The sequence below is a fragment of the Capsicum annuum genome, chromosome 9, assembly GCF_002878395.1.
Source record: "Capsicum annuum cultivar UCD-10X-F1 chromosome 9, UCD10Xv1.1, whole genome shotgun sequence".
Taxonomy (NCBI): Eukaryota; Viridiplantae; Streptophyta; class Magnoliopsida; order Solanales; family Solanaceae; genus Capsicum; species Capsicum annuum.
The window spans coordinates 203,744,210-203,751,893 of NC_061119.1; the positions used below are offsets into that span (position 1 = coordinate 203,744,210).

At 30.8% G+C, this 7,684-nt stretch overlaps 1 pseudogene; it reads left to right on the forward strand.

Annotated features, from left to right (window-relative positions):
• Nucleotides 1-210: 210 nt before the first annotated feature.
• LOC107841899 lies at nt 211-7,251 on the forward strand (annotated as a pseudogene).
• The last annotated feature ends 433 nt before the right edge of the window (nt 7,252-7,684 follow it).

The window sequence follows — 7,684 nt, forward strand, 5'->3', positions numbered from 1 at the left end:
CAATTTCGTCACCTCAAACGTCATGTGTCTAAATTTGGTCCTCAAACATGTTACTCCAATTTAATTATATATATCCCTCTAGTTATCATCATAATATGTTACTCCTACCGTTTTCTCTCACACAATACTCAAGTCTTTCGAACTTAGATTCTCTAGCTTCTATTTTTGAAGATCGTTCACTTTTTAATTTATAAGTTTGTTAGTGTAACAATGTCTCAACCCCATGTTCTCTTGGTCACTTTTCCAGCACAAGGTCATATCAACCCATCTCTCCAATTTGCCAAGAGGCTAATCAAATAGGGCATTGAGGTGACATTTGCTACTAGTGTTTCTGCTCATTGTCGTATGGCGAAAACCGCCGCTTGCACCCTTCCCGAGGGTTTAAACTTCGAGGTATTCTCTGACGGATATGATGATGGTTTCAAGCATGACATAGATGATTCTAAACGTTACATGTTGGAGATAAGAGGTTGCGGGTCCCAAACAATAAAAGATATCATTCTAAAGAGTTCAGAGAAGGGAAATCCTGTCACGTCCCTGGTCTATACTCTACTGCTTCCCTGGGTCGTGGAGGTAGCACGTGAACTTCACGTGCCCTCCGCGTTACTATGGATTCAACCTAAGGGTGTCAAGTGGACCGGGCCAGGTCAACCCGGAACCGGCCCGTGAGATTTAGCCGGGTTGTGGGCCAGTTCGGATCCGAGCCTGGTTAAACGAGCCGGTCCGATTCTGGGCCAACAGTAAAATTTTTAAAAACAACCCTAAACCGGCCCACTTAACCCAACCCGGTCCAACCCACCTAAACCCAGTCAAAATCGGTTAAAAATTCGATCAAAATCGGTCAAAAGCAAAATAAAAAAGTGTTTTCACCAATATACAATATACATTTTAAATACGTTAAACAATATATATACACTTAGAATTTAAAAAACATATACATATACACAATTACACATGTAGTCGTGTATACGACTATACTATACGTTAGTAAAATATATATACTACTCTAAATAAAACATATACTACAAGATATATACTACAATATAATGATATATATAATAATTTATAAAACATATACACACATATACGTTAAATATATACGTCTATAGAAGATATGTACACATATATACGTACTACTTTAAATAAAACATATACTACAATATATATACTACAATAGTACAATACATACACACACTAAATATATAGTTAATAAAACATATACACATGTATATGTTAAATATATACGTCTATAGAAGATATATACACATATATACGTACGATTCAATATAAGTACTAGTTTAAATAAAAAATATACTACAATATATATACACTACAATATATACACACACTAAATATATAGGTATATACTAATTTCTAAAACATATACACATGTATAAGTTAAATATATACTACTTTAGAAAATATACACACATATATACGTACCATTCAATATATATGTACTACTTTAAATGAAATATACTACAATATATATACTACAATATATACACACACACTATATATAGTTATTTACTAATTTATAAAACATATACACATGTATACGTTAAATATATACGTCTATAGAAGATATATATACACATATATACGTACCATTCAATATATGTACTACTTTAATTAAAACATATACTGCAATATATATATACTACAATATATACACACACTGAGTATATAGTTATATACTAATTTCTAAAATATATACACATGTATACATTAAATATATACTACTTTAGAAAATATACACACATATATACGTACCATTCAATATATACGTACTACTTTAAATAAAATATACTACAATATATATCCACACTAAATATATAGTTAAACATATACACATGTATAGGTTAAATATATACATCTATAGAAGATATATACACATATATACGTACGGTTCAATATATGTACTACTTTAAATAAAACATATACTACAATATATATATACTACAATATATACACACACTAAATATATAGTTATATACTAATTTCTAAAACATATAAACATGTATAAGTTAAATATATACTACTTTAGAAAATATACACACATATATACGTACCATTCAATATATACGTACTACTTTAAATAAAATATACTATAATACATATACTACAATATATACACACACTATATAAATAGTTATATACTAATTTATAAAATATATACACATGTATACATTAAATATATACATCTATTAAAGATATATATATACACATATATACGTACCATTCGATATATATACTACTTTAAATAAAACATATACTGCAATATATATATATACTACAATATATACACACACTAAATATATAGTTATATACTAATTTCTAAAATATATACACATGTATACGTTCAATATATACTATTTTAGAAAATATACACACATATATATGTACCATTCAATATATACGTACTACTTTAAATAAAATATACTACAATATATACACACACTAAATATATAGTTATATACTAATCTATAAAATATATACACATGGATACGTTAAATATATACTACTTTAGAAAATATACACACATATATACATACCATTCAATATATGCGTACTACTTTAAATAAAATAAACTACAATATATATACTACAATATATACCCACACTAAATATGTAGTTATATATTAATTTATAAAATATATACACATGTATACGTTAAATATATACTTTTATAGAAGATATATACACATATATACGTACCATTCAATATATGTACTACTTTAAATAAAACATCTACTGCAATATATATATTCTACAATGTATACACACCCTAAATATATAGTTATATACTAATTTCTAAATAATATACACATGTATACATTAAATATATACTAATTTAGAAAATATACACACATATATACGTACCATTCAATATATACGTACACATATAAAATATATGTACTTCTTTAAATAAAACATATGCTACTTAATATAATAAATTAATAATATTTTATATTAAATTAGTAATATATTAAAACTAAGTATTTAATTTAAACTAAAAATTTAATTTAAATTATTAAATGGAATAAATTACAAAGTAAGGACTAAGGAATGAATGAATGTTGAATTTTATTGATTGCAAGATACTCCAAATTTATAATTTACTTGGACGAATAATCTACAAATTTTGCATCATTTTTCCAACTCATTCATGTTAATATTAACGTGAACTTTCATAGGATAGTCAAAGTCAACAGGGGCAAAACCATGCATTGGACTTGATTCTGCTGAGTTCTCCTGTGAAGTCATAATTTCTTCAAGTCTCTGCTCATCGTTCAGCTCCGCTTCCATTCCTTGATTTCTTCGTTCAGCTCTAATCCAGTCTCTAAGGCAAACTAGAACATTCATTGCATTGCTTCCCAATGAATGTCGGTTGTCTCCAAGCTGCTGTCGTCCCTGACTAAAAGCGCTCTCCGATGCAATGGTTGACATTGGAACATTCAGGATATCTCTAACTAATCTTGAAAGCACAGGATATTGTGCTTCATTAATCATCTATTAATCCAACGTGTTGATCCATCTTCTACGATCCTCTAGCGGAGATCGGAGATAATACATCAGCTCTTCCCGATAAGTTGTTGTGTAAGATTCCTCCTCAACACTGTTCCAACACGGTAAATCATAAAAGTGATCAAGAAAACGACTATGTGCAGGCTTTTTAGAAGATGATGGCTCCTCGGGAGGATGAGGAGCGACAATTGGAGTGATATTTGGTGGCACATCTAAATCAACTAAATCAGCATAGTGGTTATATAATTTATCTATATAAGCGTTCGCATCGGCCATAGCTGTCCGCAAATCAGGTTGTTCTTGTTCTTCATCATCAGAATCATTGTTAGTATTTATCTCTAAGTTAGCATAAATAAGAGTACTAAAGTGGCACATAGTAGTATATTTCATGCACGGATTTAGCATAGCACCAACCAAGTAAATAGGGGGAATCAAAAGAAAATATTTTTTAAATTAGCAAACATGGCACCAACAGCTTCTTTGTAACCTTCTTTATTTTTATATTCTTTGATCAAACCAAAAATATCGACGATATATGTCAAAATATTACAAATAGTAGGATAATAAGCACCGAAAAATTCAACCGTAGCTATATAAAATTTTTTCAAATACTTAACAAGATCATTAATTACAGCCCAGTCAAAATCATGTAGCATGCAGTGGACAGAATCAGTAAACGAACCACAATGTTGGTTAAAAGATAGTGTAATAGGAACTCTATATTTATAACAAGTTTTTAATGACGGTGCAAGTCCATTTTGTTCACATTTAATTTTAAAGTCTTTAATTCTTCTTCTACAATTATTTCCTTGAATAAAACCAACGGCAAGCCAAATTTTTTAAATATAAATTTGAAAAAACTCCAGACTATCTCTTACAATTAAATTATATATATGACAAGCACATTTAACATGAAAAATTTTAGGTAACGGCGGAGATAGCTTAGATTTTAACTTTGTTATAGCAATCTTGTTGTAAGAAGCATTATCAAAAGCAATAAATAAGATTTTATTTTCAATACCATAAAATTCTACAACTTCAACAATCAAATCAACAATAAAATCTCCATTATATTTATGATCTTCATCGTATAAAAAAATAACAATACGTTTTTACATAACAAAATTACTATCTATCCAGTGACAAGTAATGGTTAAATAATCATTTTTATTTACAGCACGACCAAGATCAGAAGTTAGGGATATTCTACATTGAATATTTTTTTAACAATGTAGATAAATAAAAATAATATTGTGAATGAAGTATAAAAATATCGGCCCTACAAGTAGTTCTAGGAATACCATTACACATAAGATTATAAATTGCTTGAATATAATGAAAAAAGGCATCAGAAGAAGGAAAACTAAAAGGCAAACAACCCACAGCTACTATTTTACCTATTTCTTCCCGGTCCCTCAATTTATTATACTTCTTCATTACCTGACCGGTTGTTGGGTCCATTTTAGTTTGTGTTGGACCACCAACATCTGCACAACTCATGCAATATTTAACTATTTTTCGTGATTATCACTTATATGTCTCATTAACATACCCGTACCCCCTTGCTTGCCTCCTCTTTTATGCTTATGTATTTGTTGACAAATATTGCATTGCATCTCAATATCTGATATACGATCAAAAATTACCATGCAATACTAGTTAGTTTACGAGCTCTTGGGGCACGGGGAGGACGGGGAGGGAGATTAACTGATTTAGATCTAACATTAGCATTTCCTACTGCAGGTGTCTCACCAATATTTTCATCTTCTTCATCTAAATTTACCGCATCTACTTCATTTTCTCTTCTATACTGTAATTTTCCTGATCTTCTATATAATCCATATCGTGGGCACATACACCTAAAGGTACACCTACTTCTTCCTCAAAAGATTGACTAAGTGGCTCCAGAGGCACACGGGTATATCTACTACTTGAAGTACCTCTACCGCTAGTAATTCATTTTTTACTACCACTACCACTTCCAGGACAAAATATTTTAACACCTTTAGAGGCGAGGTTTCTTAATTTATTCATAATATAAATTAAACTAAAAAATTTTAAAATACACAAATATAATAAAATTAAATATTCAACAATTAATACACTAATTAAAAAATTAAACGTAAGAGATGGAACGACAATATCAAATTTTGGAATTATCCGAAGTTTGCGACTTTAGAAACTTCCACTCGTACTTTGTAATCGCAAAATTAAAAAATTTAAAAATTAAAGTGAGCACTTTAGGAAATATATAGAATATTTGAGAATTGAAAATTGAGATTTGAGAGAGAATGAGATTTGAGAGAAAGAAAAATTGTGTGGAAAATGGTTAGAAAGTCTAGGGTATTTATAGAAATTATTTTGGGTTTAAAAAAATAATTTAATTGAAAAAATTAATAAAAAGGGCATTATAGCCGTTTTGGGCTCCCAACGGCTATATGACCATTGGGCCCAACAGCTATAATGGCCTAACGGCCATTTTTTAGAAAATTTGATATTTAAAAAAAAAAAATTCTTATTCGGACCAGGTCGGTTAACCGGCGAGCCTGGATCGATTTTGGTCCGAACCGAGTTAATCGGGCCCAAAAAATAACCCAGCTCAGGACCCGGTACCCTACAACCTGGGGGCTGACCAGGCCGGGTTGGTGTGATGGGTTGGGCTGGGCCAATTCGGGCTGGGTCAAACCAACCCGTTTGATACCCTTAATTCAACCAGCAACTGTGCTAAACAAATACTACTATTACTTCAATGGATATGAGGATGAAATGAAGTGTAACACCAATGGTCCAAATCGGTGTATCCAATTGCCTAGACTTCCATTACTAAAAAGTCAGGATCTTCCATCTTTTATACTTAATTCTAGCTCTAAAGATGGGAAATATAGCTTTGCTCTACCCTAATTTAAAGAGAAATTGGACACACTAGATGGTGAAGAAAATCTAAAGGTACTTGTGAACACATTTGATGCATTAGAGCTAGATACACTCAAAGCTATTGAAAAGTACAATTTGATTGGAATTGGACCATTGATTCCTTCATCATTCTTGGATGAGAAAGATCCCTTGGATTCTTTCTTTGGTTTTGATCTTTTTCGAAAAGTCAAATGATGGCTATATGGAATAGTTGGATTCAAACCCTAGGTCATCAGTTTTTTATATCTCATTTGGGAGTCTATTGAATTTATCAAGAAGCTAAAAGGAGGAGATAGCAAAAGGGTTGACAGAGATTAAAAGTCCATTTTTTGTGGGTAATAAGAGATGAAGAAAACGTGGAAGAAGTAGAAAAAAAAGAAGAGAAATTAAGTTGTATGATGGAATTGGAGAAGCAAGGGAAAATAATGCCATGGTGTTCACAACTTGAAGTGTTAACACATCCATCCATAGAATGTTTCGTCTCGCACTGTGGATGGAATTCAACTCTAGAAAACCTATCGTCAGACGTACCCATGGTGGCATTTCCTCATTGGACTGATCAAGGGATGCTAAGTTGATTGAAGATGTTTGGAAGACAGGTGTCAGGTTGAGAGTGAATGAAGATAGTGTGTATGATGGTGAAGAGATAAAAAGGTGCATAGAAATATAATGGATGGTGGAGAAAAAGAAGAAGAAATGAGAAAGAATGCACAAAAATGGAAAAAATTAGCAAGGGAAGCTGTGAAAGAAGGTGGATCTTCAGAAATAAATCTAAAAGGTTTTGTTCAACAAGTTGGCCAAGGTTGTTGAGATTGAATTTTTAGTGAGCAGTTGTTTTCCTATTCTAATATTATCTTTCCTAATAAAATTTAATATTTATTTATGCTATATAGTAAGGGATCATTTGGTGTGAGGTATTAAACTAAATAATCCTGGGATAAAACTTTTAATGTATCATTTAGTTGGCAATACTCAGGATAACTTATCCCGAGACTAATAATAGTACCGGGATAATTTATCCCACACATTTGGTGGTATAAGTTATCCCACCCTAATTTATACTCGGATAAAATTATATAATGACAAAACCACCCTAAATCATTTTTTGTTACTTTATATCATGATAGGGAGCATGAGTTTTAATGCTTGAAGTTGAGATGTGTTCAATTTCATAAACTGAGAGATAGTTTTCGTTCATGATTAGTCTAAAAGGTGTTGCTGGCTTTCATTCCTAATTAGTCTG